At 45.2% G+C, this 12,991-nt stretch overlaps 1 long non-coding RNA gene across 1 annotated transcript in view; it reads right to left on the bottom strand.

The window, feature by feature from the left end:
* Positions 1-12,991, bottom strand: part of LOC144587516 (uncharacterized) — a 75,821-nt gene that overhangs the window by 34,139 nt on the left and 28,691 nt on the right. The gene's annotated exons all lie outside the window — the stretch shown is intronic.

The raw sequence follows: 12,991 nt of genomic DNA, 5'->3' as shown, positions 1-12,991 counted from the left end.
ATGCATCCAATCATGTGATTCAACTGGCAGGTCAAATTCTCCATTCTCCCTTTGCTTGCACACCCCAAATCTGTTGGGGGACCTTTGGCAATGGAGGAAGTGAAGGAAATGTGTGGGGTAAGTGGGGATCTGTGCCTATGACATGGGATCCCGCTCGAACTGAGTGGGTAAAAAAGTGTCACACAAAAACAATGGTCTGAAATCACCAGAGATATTGACAGATATTCTGGGTAAAATTAAAACGCTGTAGACAGAATCCACATTGGTGCTCCCAGGCACTCAGCACCCCTAGACAAATCCAAGGAATGTTAAACTTGCTGGTACTTCCTAGTTTTAGAATCATCTGAATACGGAAACCTTACGGAAAGATTGAAGGCAATGCTTTGAGTACAAGTTTTGTTTCATTAAATTAGAGAAAAAGCATGGGGGGGAGGGCTTTTTCAATTTAAAAGCCTTTTTAAAAGATAAATATTGGGGAGCTGGGATTAAAGCGGGGTTGTCTTGAAGCTTCTCATGAAGGGTCTCATCAACAGATATTTCTTGCTGTAAAAGATACTTTTTATGATGACTGGAAGAAGCTTCCTCTTGCTTTGAACAAGATGCAGCCTCATCCATAGCATCAGTTCTTTGTGAAGACATCGCAGCCCCCCGGGGGTCTGCAGAGCACAGGTTAAGAACCAATGGTTTAAACCATGTGGAGAATCCTCCCTGGATAGAGGAGGCTTTCTGCAGAGTCACCCTCATCACCTGGAGGGCAACAGAAGCAGGTAAAGGGGTACGGCTCCTGAACTCCCCTTTCCTTGCATCTTCCATAAACTTAATTGGTGGCGCTGTGGGCTAAACCGCAGAAGCCTGTGCTGCAGGGTCAGAAGACCAGCAGTTGTAAAATTGAATCCACGCGACGGAGTGAGCGCCCGTCACTTGTCCCAGCTCCCGCCAACCTAGCGGTTCGAAAGCATGTAAATGCGAGTAGATAAATAGGGACCACCTCGGTGGGAAGGTAACAGTGTTCCATGTCTAAGTCGCACTGGCTATGTGACCACAGAAGATTGTCTTCGGACAAAACGCTGGCTCTATGGCTTGGAAACGGGGATGAGCACCGCCCCCTAGAGTCGAACACGACTGGACAAAAATTGTCAAGGGGAACCTTTACCTTTACCTAAACAGGCATTTCCAGTGCTCAGTATTAGACCTGGGCATGATCCTGATCCCCTGCTATGCAGAGAGAGGTCTGTGTTTGTCGAGGATTGTAGGTAGCCTGTGTCTAATTTCATGGCATGTTAGGAGGGCTTTTTCAGGGGCTGCTCCCAGGCTTCGGAATGCGCTGCCCAAGGAAGCCAGGTCAGCCCCCTTCCCTCTTGTCCTTCCATCCTCAGGCAAGGGTCTCCCTTTTCAGGCAGGCTTTTAAATAATAAGCGGGATTTTCTGAATTTAGATATTTTAAAATGTTTTTAATTGGGTTTCATGTTGGTTTTAATGGTCTATGAAACCTGTGAGCCTTGTATAGCTTTAATTATGAGTCATCATGAGTCCTCTATGAGGAGAAAGGCAACATATAAATAATATCAATAAATACGTTGCAACTACTATATAGTACCCTGTTTCCCCAAAAATGCTACATAATGGCTGGGATCCTGTATGTCGCCATGTAAAGTAACATAAGTCTAAGCCAGGCGTCACATCAATGCAACAAGGATGGTGTGAGCTGGCTGGTCACATGGGACCTAGCATAACTGATTGTAAAGCCCTAAATGGACTGGGTCCAAGCTATCTCAAAGACCATATATCTCCTTATGAGCTGGCTTGGGCATTAAGATCATCAGAGGAGGCCTTTCTTTTGGTCCCACTGCCTTTACAGGTGTGCTTGGCAGGTACACGGGGGAGGGCCTTTTCTGTGGCTGCTCCCAGACTCTGGAACTCCCTCCCACTGGAGGCCAGGCTGGCCCCGTCTTTGCTGTCCTTCCGCAAGCAAGCAGAGACCTTTCTCTTCAGGCAAGTCTTCCCTCAGTAAACCAGCTACCTGTCTGCGTTGCTTAGATTGATCATTAGACATTACTGCTTTAACTGGCTTTTTAGTACTACTTGTGTTTTCTATTTTTGTGTTTTCCATTTATCAGAGTAGCATTTTTAAAATTTTTGTATACTTATTCATCTTTGCCTTAATACTGCCTGTTAATGATGTAAGCTGCCTCTTTATATTCATTCTTTGTAGTTTTAAATACCATATTTTAATGATATTAACCACTGTTGCCTACTCATTGTTTTCAGCTTTAAATATTGTCTTCTGTTGTTGTAAACTGCCTTGGGTCCTTTTCAAGGAGAAATGCAGGGCAAATCTATTTTAAATAAATAAATAAATAAATAAGAAATTGTGCAATGCAGCTGCTGAAGTCCTTTCTGAGTGATGCTTTCGTCTCGGCACTATTACACCTCCAACTTCTGTAAAGTCGAGTTGCACCCATGTAGTTACTCAACAGGATTTCAGCCAATCCTTTTAAATCTGTCATATCCATTTCCCATTAAACACATTTTCCTTCCCTCCCCTGCCTTTTTAAGTTAAATTTAGTTCTCACTCCTTCAGTTTGCATCTGTTTCAGAGTAGCTTTTCGAGGGGCATGGGGGAAATCTTATCCTGTTTTTTGGCGTTTCAACTTGCGCTCATGTTTATTTGCTGGGGGCAAAGGAAGAACTGGTTGAAGAAAAAAGGAAAATGCCAAAAAATGAATAATAAAATTGTGACAAACCCAGACCTACTGGGATCTATCACACAGTTACTAAGCTGCCACCAACCATTCCCTATAATAAGTCACACAGACCAGGGATGGATTTTTAAACAACAAAAGAATAAGGTTTATTTTAAATACACACAGGGAAAAATAAGCAATCAGGTGAATAAAATAAAGTAACGTGGCTTATTTTCACACACACCAGCATACAGTTTGGTTCACCTAGAACCTTTAACTTAAAGCACAGACCCTGAACCCATCAGTTCTGGCTAACCCACAGACCCCTGAACCTTTCAGGTTGGTACTCTGACACACAGTAGTACCCTGTCAGACACCCAGACTCCCACAACAGCTTCTTCTTCCCCAGCTGCTGCTTCGTCCCAACCCAGTGTCTCACAGTCTGTCTCAGCATCTCCTCTTCACCACACAGGCATCACATATTTATACAGTACAGCCCCTCCTCCTGATGTCCCGCCTTCCACTCCCCATAGGATGGAACTTTCCCTCCAAACCCATGACAGACAGGTAACATCAGTGCTGTTATGTAACACCTCCCCTCTTTATAAGTTGTTTTGTAGGGGGAAAGCTAAAAGTGCTTTTCACCAAAAAAACAACCTGCATAAAATACACAACAACATTTATACATACCATATAATACTTACATATACTTACACTCCAAGTTAACCATAGCAAATATGCATTTAAACATTTTACCATATACAGTACATCAATTTACCTTTATTAATACCAACCAAATTCAAAACCAGGTACATTTTAACTTTTTGTTTTCATTATATACATATAGTCCATGTTCTTTCGCCGTCTTCAGTCTTCAGGTCTTCTTGATAAGGCGTCAGCAACACAGTTCACTGACCCTCTGACCACCTTCACTTCAAAGTCATAGTCCTGTAAGTTCAAAGCCCACCTCATAAGTTTGCTATTGTGGGTTTTCATTGTCTTTAACCATTGCAATGGTGAATGGTCAGTACACAGAATAAAATGTCTTCCCCAGATGTAAGGCTTGGCCTTCTGGATCGCGTAGACTATGGCCAAACACTCCTTCTCCACGGTTGCCAAATGTCTCTCACCTTTTTGAAGTTTCCTACTCAGGTAGGACACTGGATGCTGGTCACCATTCTCATCCTCCTGGCACAGAACTGCTCCTACCCCGCTGTTAGACGCATCGGTGTAGATGATGAACTCCCGGTCGAAGTCTGGAGCACGCAGGACAGGATAGTTGATTAACGCCTCCTTCAACCTCTGGAACGCCGCCTCACAGTCGCTGGTCCACGGGATGCTGTCATCAGCCTTCTTCCTCGTCAGATCGGTCAGCGGAGCCGCAATCTCGCTAAACCTCGGGATGAACTTTCTGTAGTAGCCCACCAACCCAAGAAATGATTTGACTTTTCTCTTGGTGGTGGGTCTAGGCCAATCTCGAACAGCTTCTATTTTGGCCTCCAGGGGTTTTATCATTCCTCCCCCTACCATGTGACCCAAGTATTTTATTTCTGGGCTACCCAGCTGACACTTGCTGGCCTTTACTGTTAGCCCTGCTGCACTTAACCTCTGCAGCACTAACTCCAGGTGTATCAGGTGATCTTCCCAGGTATTACTGAAGATCCCTATGTCATCAATGTAGGCCACTGTAAAGTCACTGAGCCCTGCCAAGGTCTGGTCCATCAGCCTTTGGAATGTGGCTGGTGCATTTCTGAGACCAAAGCTCAGGACTCGAAACTCATAGAGACCAAAAGGGCTGCAAAAGGCAGTTTTTTCTTGATCCCTGGGATCAATTCTTAATTGCCAATATCCCTTTACCAGGTCCAATGATGAGATGAACCGACAACCCCCTATGGTTTCAATCAGGTTGTCTAGCCTGGGCATTGGGTAGGCATCAGGAGTGGTTACACGGTTTAACTTCCTGTAATCAACACAAAACCTAATGCTCCCATCAGGCTTGTCCACAAGGACTATTGGAGAGGACCAAGGGCTAGAAGAGGGGACGATTATGTTCTCCCTCAGCATTTCGTCCAGCTCCTTCCGCACCTTGTCCCTATAGGGTCCCGTTACTCGGTATGGGGATACTGCCTGCGGGGGTGCATCCCCTGTGTGGATCCGATGCATCACTCCCTTCACTATCCCCGGCTTGTTGGAAAATACCTGTTGATATTTATTAAGCAGCATTTTTAATTCTTGCTGCTGGTCTTGGGTGAGTGCAGGACTGATCTTTACCTCCTCTGGGTTGTATTTTACTTCCCCTCTACCCTCCCAGAAGGGTAATTCAGCTTCCTCACTCTCAGCTGCTTTTATCGCGAACAAAACCCTCTGTTCCCCTCTGTAGTAGGGTTTTAGGGCATTCACATGAACCACCCTCCTTGCTTGGTTCTCCTCCTGCTCTATTAGGTAGTTCAGATCTGACATCTTGGAAATGACCCTATATGGTCCTGCCCATTTGAGCTGCAGCTTATTCTCTCTGCAGGGCCTAAGCCAAAGCACTCCCTCCCCTGGGTCAAAGTGCCTCTCTCTAGCTTTGCGGTCATACCATGTTTTCTGTTTGACCTTCTGCGCTTGCAGGTTTTCTGCTGCCAGCTCTAGATTTCGCTTTAGGTCATTCATCAAGGTGTCTATGTAAGTCACAACGTCTTGTGGGTCATCCTGGGTGATCTGCTCCCAATCTTGCTTGATCAAATCAAGGGGCCCTTTCACCCCTAAGTGTGCAGCAAACATGTCAGAGTGACCCCTTTGTAAGATCATGGGGCGATACTTTTCAGGTACCACCAGTTGACTTCTGATCCCATCTCCCCCTTTTGAGATGTTCCTCAGGGTTTCTCTATATAAAATCCCCTTTTTCTCCAGAAATCTCACTGGGGTTTCAGGTGTTAGCTGGGCGTCAGTCACCTGTTCAAAACACTTTTGGAGAGTGGCGTCTGCCTTTTGCTCCTGTCCAAATCTGCTGTCTGTGGTTAAGGTTTCCACCACAGCTTCTGAACTCCCCTCTGCTTCCGCCTCTGGCTCATCATTACCCCCCTGAACTGTCCCCGTGGTGGCTTGTGAGCGTGTAATCACTAGCACCCTTTTCACATGTTCAGCCAGGTCATTTCCCACGAGCACGGCTGCTGGCAGAGTAGATGAAATCGCTATCCGCCAATCTCCCCTCCAGCCTTGAAAGTTGACAGGTACCTCTGCTACTGGCAGAGAGATTACCTGCCCCTCAATACCTGCTACCTTTATGCTCTCATTTGGGATTATAAACTCCCGGGGAATGATATCGGGATGGCACAGGGTTACCTGGGAACAAGTGTCCCGCAGCCCCCTATACTGACGGTCAAGTATTCCTACGTCCACCCCGGCTGTCTCAAACAACTGAGAATCTGTTTTTATCAGCAAGCAGCGCTTTACCTCCACAAGAGGACCATTTTCCTCAGCCTGCTCAGCATAGGTAGCTGTTCCAGACTGAGTAGCCATGGCAACAGGCTCCCTCTGTGACACTGAGCCTTGCTCTTGCTGGACACAGAACACAGCTTTTGGCTTGGTCCCACTAGAATTCTGAGGCACCATTCCTTTTAGCTGCTTCAATTTCTCACACTCTAAGATCAGATGACCCTTTCCCTGACAGAAATAGCATTTTCTGGTGTATTTTGATTCTCTCTCCTCTTGTTTGGGTTTTCCCTCCAAATTCTGAGGGCTTGGTTTCATGCCTGAGGGCTTCCCTTCACCATGGGCCCCTCCCCCTTGCTGGCTTTTCCCTGGTCCCTGAGAGTACTTGCTGTAGGTTTCTTTGGGTTTACCTACAGATTTCCCCTCACCCAAGGGCTTTCTTATTTGGGAGATAAAATCCGCGATTTCTGCGGCTGCTGCCACAGATTTCGGTTTCCTTTCCCTCACCTGGAATTTCAATTCCCCATGCAGAACTGAATAGAACTGTTCCAGGGCTATCAAGTCTTTAAGCTGTTCATAGGTCTCTGTTCCCTCCTGCGACAGCCATTTCTCAAGCAGCCTCACCAATTGGGCCCCCACTTGGGTAAAAGTCTGTTCTGGCTTCTTGGTGAGGGACCTGAACCTTTGTCTCAGCTGCTCTGCATTTATCCCATGTCTTGCAAACACCAGTTTTTTAAACTCTGCGAAATCTTTCATCCGTTCCTCAGGCATCTCGGCATAAACCTCAGCCAGGCTACCACTGATTAAAGACCGCATGATGGTCATCTTCTCAGTTTCCCTCACTGAGAAGTCCACAAACGCTCTTTCCACTAAGGAAAAGAACACCTCGGGACAATCTCCCTTGTGGTACACAGGGAATTTCTTCAGGTCAGCCTTAGACAGTTGGCCCCCCTCAGAATCCCTATTATTATTATTGTTCTGGTTCATCAGTTCCAATCTCTTTAATTCAAACGCCATTCTCTCTCTCTCTAATTCAAATTGCCGCTGTTTCTCTCTTTCCCTTTCCTCCATTTCCCTCACCCTCAGTTCATGCTGTTGGGCTAGGAGTATTTTTCTGAGTTCTGGGTCCTGCTCTCCTGTGCTGTCACCTTGCACTGAGCCAAATTCATCCTCAGAACCTTGGTCAATCTGGGGGTCTTTCACTTCACTCATGTCTGCTACTTGGCTTCGAGTCAAGGGCATAATCCCCCCCTCAGAACAGGCTGCTTTAAAAAGTCAAGCCTCAAAATAAAACGACCACTTTTTTCCTTCTTGCCTCAGAACCAGCTCTCCTAGAGATTGCTGCTGTTCTTCAGCACTAAATTTGCAACAGTATCGAGTCAGAGCCTACCCCCCTCTGCTGGGCCTCTCAGCTGGCAAGCTAGCTCACTGTTGCTACGCAGTTTTGCCTCAGCGTTTTCCCGCCAAAATCAGGCTGCCTCAGAGCACCTTAATCTAAGTCTCCCCAGTTGGCACGTTCTTCTACTAGTGCACCTCCCCGTGAGGTACACCTAGAAGATTACCTACGCGCCTCAGACTGTCCCTGACTGGACCCCCCTTGCTCTGGGCACACCTGCCAAGGCTTTGCTGGACCACTGGACAACTGGACCAGTCGTATCCCACACGCTGGACACCAATCAATGTGACAAACCCAGACCTACTGGGATCTATCACACAGTTACTAAGCTGCCACCAACCATTCCCTATAATAAGTCACACAGACCAGGGATGGATTTTTAAACAACAAAAGAATAAGGTTTATTTTAAATACACACAGGGAAAAATAAGCAATCAGGTGAATAAAATAAAGTAACGTGGCTTATTTTCACACACACCAGCATACAGTTTGGTTCACCTAGAACCTTTAACTTAAAGCACAGACCCTGAACCCATCAGTTCTGGCTAACCCACAGACCCCTGAACCTTTCAGGTTGGTACTCTGACACACAGTAGTACCCTGTCAGACACCCAGACTCCCACAACAGCTTCTTCTTCCCCAGCTGCTGCTTCGTCCCAACCCAGTGTCTCACAGTCTGTCTCAGCATCTCCTCTTCACCACACAGGCATCACATATTTATACAGTACAGCCCCTCCTCCTGATGTCCCGCCTTCCACTCCCCATAGGATGGAACTTTCCCTCCAAACCCATGACAGACAGGTAACATCAGTGCTGTTATGTAACAAAAATGATATATAAACAGAAGCAGATTTACTGTGATATGTTCCTCCCCACCCACCCCACCCTGCTGCCTCTGATAAACCTGATAATGTTTCCCAAATGTGTTGGTTGGACACAAAGCTGAGATGACGGGTCAGGTTTTTTAAATGCTATTTTTAATTTGCCTGTTTAAGAAATTTGACATCATCCTGAAGGAATTCTTTCCTGCTGCATAGCTGTATCTAGTTATTTGTAGGTTAAAATTCATCTTAATATAGATTCATATGAAACATGTGTTACCACAGAAGCAGATACGGGTGGGTAAAACAATCAAGGCTTGCAAGAAAACTATATTTCTGTTTCAGGGTTGGATTCCCCCTCTCCACCACCCCCAACTTTTCCCTTAAAGGAACATATTTTCCTTTAAGGTCACCTCACCGTTTGATATTGTAGACTCTAAGGTCTCTCTGTTCCGTAAACTTCCCTTGCCCTTCGTGCAGTGAACTCAGACTGTGAATTGGGAATACAAGCAACCTAGGAAAGTGAAGAGGCATTTTTATTTTAGTCCATGGAGTTCACAGAAGCAGTCTGGCACACTGTGATACTGGTTTGACAAAATAACATAGTATATTATCTGTAATATCGAAATAAAGGTCTTTTCATTTCTTCATTTGCCAGTGTCTTCACCAATGCCTTTTCAGATATGGTGGGCAAAAACAAAATAAAAAAAATGAGCCAGAGAAAAACATTATAGCACCTCAAAGACTGAGTGCTGTATTGTAATGTGAGCTTTCATGGACACGTCCACTTCCTCAGACATGACAGTCAGATACAGTCACCCTAGGCTCACTAGCATGTGGCGAAAAGTGGTTTTCAAGAAGAAAGTGTTCAGATAAAAAATGAACCAAATGACCTATTGGCCAGTTATGAATCTGGTAAACTAAATATATGAAGGGGAAGTGTGCGAGCCCCTCCCCCCCCCCCCACACATTTCCATTGTCCTAAGAAGCTACCAGAATCTGCTTCGGCTTGCAGAGATTCCACAACATACAAATGGCTGCAAAGATGGCTTATAAAGGATGTAAAAAGACACTTCATATATCCTGTAGTCATCAGTCCTAGTTAGGGTATAAATCAGGAATTACAACACTCTTCTTCTGGCTTGTGAGAATAGCAGGGAATTTCCTCAGATTTTCATATTGACACAATTTATGTTTTGTGGGGACAAATGCCAATGGGTTTGTTTGGTAAAATTGCCCACTTTTGCTGGAATTGGCCAAGCCTTGGCTGGCTGCTACTTTAAGAAATTGAAGCAGGAGATGGGTTGTTTGTTTCATTTTTACCAATTAGCCAGTCCCACGCCTGCTCTATGTTTGTGTTTATGCTTTCTTTCTCATAGAGAAACCTCACAAGAGACATTTTACACAGGTTACAAAGACCTTTGGAGTAAGGAGCTTTACTGTCTCACTCAGCTGGGGGCAATGAATTACATGGGGCTTTATAATCCCTCATTGAGATTTCTTGTCCAGTCAAGAAAGCCCAAATGAAGGAGAATGAGGAATTCAGCAACTGTTCTATCTCTCCTGATTCCAGATCCCCATTATTCTACTACCTATTAGATAGCTTCATATCTTGCTAAAACACCCAAGTTCTTTGCTCATTTCGCTTGCTCTTTTAAAAAATCAAGCACTATGGAACAACTTGGCCTATAAAGTTGGAGACAATTTTGTTCTCTGACAGCTTTGATGTTGCTAGTAAAATCCATGTTGTCAACCATTCAACTATTTTTACCAAAAATTTAACTGTCCTGTTTTTCATTGAGTTTTAATTTTAATTTTTCCATTTGTCAGCAAAAAGGCTTTAAGGCATACACACACAGTTAAATAGTTTCTGCCATCTTCATGTCAGGTTAGTGACAACAGGCATGGGGCAACTCACCAGAGGATCCATCCAACAATATAGTCAGGCTCAGTTACTTTCTAAGGAAATACAGGGCAAGGTGGATCATCTGTGCTGGACCACTCCCAGGCTGGTCTCAGGCATCCTTTCCCTCTGGATCAGGACCTGCAAAGCCAAGGCAAAGTGCGGGTTCATAGAGGTTAAGTTATAAGCAAGCACAGTTTATGAGATTGCACTATTCCAGATCTCAAGCACATTTCTTAAGTCATCAACCTCAGCTTCCATTTCCTTGGCTTTATTATATTAGAGATAGTCTTGTAATTAGTTTCAATCTAGCAGGGGTTGGTTGGTTGGTTGGTTGGTTGGTTGGTTGGTTGGTTGGTTGGTTGGTTGGTTGGTTGGGTTTTTTGGGGTAACGAGTCCCAAACCTAGGTCACACCTTCCCTGAAACAGCTTCAGTCTCCCCTTGGCTGCTTTCCATAGTTTTCCTTTTTCTCTCTCAACAGCCCATCATCAGGTAACCCTTGATTTCTCTACTTTCTCCCGGATTGCAGTTCCCCATCCCCTTTGGCACCCTCCTGGTCCCCAGACAGTTCACAGGCCATAGGCTGGGTGCTGATCCTTTTCTCTCTCTCCCTCTGTGCCGAAATTCAGCATGAGCACCTGTAAAAATGTCTTGAGTGATGTGTGTTGGTCCTCCATTGACCTGAATTGCTGATGCATTCCTGTGGACTGAAGGCCACTTTACAGGACACAAGTTCTTGATATGTAACATCAATTGAAGCTCTAGAAATCATCAGACTCTATGCTAGGAGAAGGCAGTGGGTGGTACTGGTTAGAAAGTTAGACTAAGACTAGGAAGGTCCACACTGAGATCCCTACCCACCCAAGGAGCTCACTAACCTACTTCACAGGGGCAGAGGAGAAACATGTCTGCTGTCTTGAACTCCTTGGAGGAAAGATACAATGGAAATAAAGCAACGGAACAACCCACATAGAGGGCAAAGACAGAACATGTAGATCTACAAATAAAGTAGAAGCTTTTAGGAGGCAGTGAGCATGAAGAGGCCTGGGAAGAAGAACAGGACCTGGGGAAGGCCCACATGCTTTGCTTTGTATTTGATTACTTCAGTTGTGTCAATCTCTTTCTATCTCTTTACTGTCAATAATATAAGCCCCACTCCATGTGCTACATGTGATGTTATGTGTCCCATGTGGTGTGCTCGTCCTGTCTAAAAAGACTCCCATACAATGCAACATTTCTCCTGAGCTGGCCACATCCTTAACACAGACATCTGAACTGGCATTTCAGTACCTAGAGATCTCTGTGCGTGGTGGTCTTACAAAAGCCTCTGCAACTGTTCAAAGGCTGCCAGAAAGGCCTTTTTTCAACCTCAGATTTCCATATGGACAATGGCAACAGGAAGAGGGCAAGGCCTCATCCTTTTCAACACCCTTCGCCGTTGGAAGGAGCAAAATGTGGAGAACGAGCTAGAGAAGGCTTGGTTCAAATTTTACCCCATTTCCTCAGAAAAGAAGGCATGGAGGGATGGCCCACTTTGTAGGATGGCTGTAAGGCTTACCCAGCAAATGGCAGCAAACTGTTTTCCATAAATTAACTTTTTTTAAAAAAAAATGCCTTCAGTAAGCATCTGATTGACCTCTCCTTTATGATCTGGTGGACTATATATGCAATAGTTATCGTATGGAGTTCTACAACCTGCCAAGTTTGATGCAGCCGTTCATTGCTCTCCACCTACTGTAAATGCTAATAAGGTAATGAGGCTGCAGCAGCTGCCTTCACCCAAAAGCTCTAACACACTGGTTCTTAACCTTGGGTTACTCAGGAGTTTTGGACTGCAACTCTCAGAAGCCTTCACCACCTGCTGTCCTGACTGGGGTTTCTGGGAGTTGCAGTTCAAAAGCATCCGAGTAACAAAGGTTAAGAACCACTGATCTAACAGAATGTGCAAAACCAACATTTCAGAGTATCCGGCCTCAGCAAACCATTTCCTCAGGTTAAAGGAGATAGGCTTCCTTGTTCTAATCATCCCAGTAATGTAATAACCTTATTGAAACGAGCATTTTGCCCAACATTCTGTTTCCTGCATTGGTCAGCAGCCACCAGAAAACCCACAAAAACAGGCTATGAAGGTAGTAGCCGTCCAGCTTCAGTCTCCTCTTCCTTGGCATATTTGCCTTTGAACCTGGAACTTCCCATCTAGCTCTGACTCCTTCTAACAACACACTCCGGGGGCGAGTGCCAAGAGGGTCAGCTCATCTTTAGAAGCGGAAAGTGTAGTTCGCCCTCAGAGGTTCACACCTGAGCAATCATGCTTGCGAACCAAGCCTGTCTTGACCTCCCAGTGATGTATTACAAAACAAAGCCAACCCATTTGCAAAATGTAGAGCTGAGGAAAGCTTTAACTCCCATCAAGGGAGGTCCAGTTCTGAAGGAGGCCATCTCAGACCTTTACACCCTGAGAATCAAGAGGGAATATTACCAGTGCTTTTGAGGAAAGCAGTGTTGGGGGGGGGGAGTTGGAAAGAAAGAGGCGGAAGGAGGAAAGAGAAAGAATTGTCCCTCTTGATGCCCGAACAGCATACAATACCCCAGAGGACAAGTTTGGCTGGAGGCATAAACAACAGCATTCTGCTTCCAGAACACAATTCTGCTTCAGAAGGTATACCGCCTCTTTTTGAACATTTTTTGAAAGTGTTTGCCTCTTTTGGCACCGTTGTGGCATTGAAATTTAGTAGAATAGGGGGTATACAGGAAGGATTGGGGTGCAAG

This window comes from Pogona vitticeps, chromosome 1 (genome assembly GCF_051106095.1).
Source record: "Pogona vitticeps strain Pit_001003342236 chromosome 1, PviZW2.1, whole genome shotgun sequence".
NCBI classification, from domain to species: domain Eukaryota; kingdom Metazoa; phylum Chordata; class Lepidosauria; order Squamata; family Agamidae; genus Pogona; species Pogona vitticeps.
The sequence above is the reverse complement of the archived record's forward strand: the minus strand, read 5'-3'. Positions and strand labels throughout refer to the sequence as shown.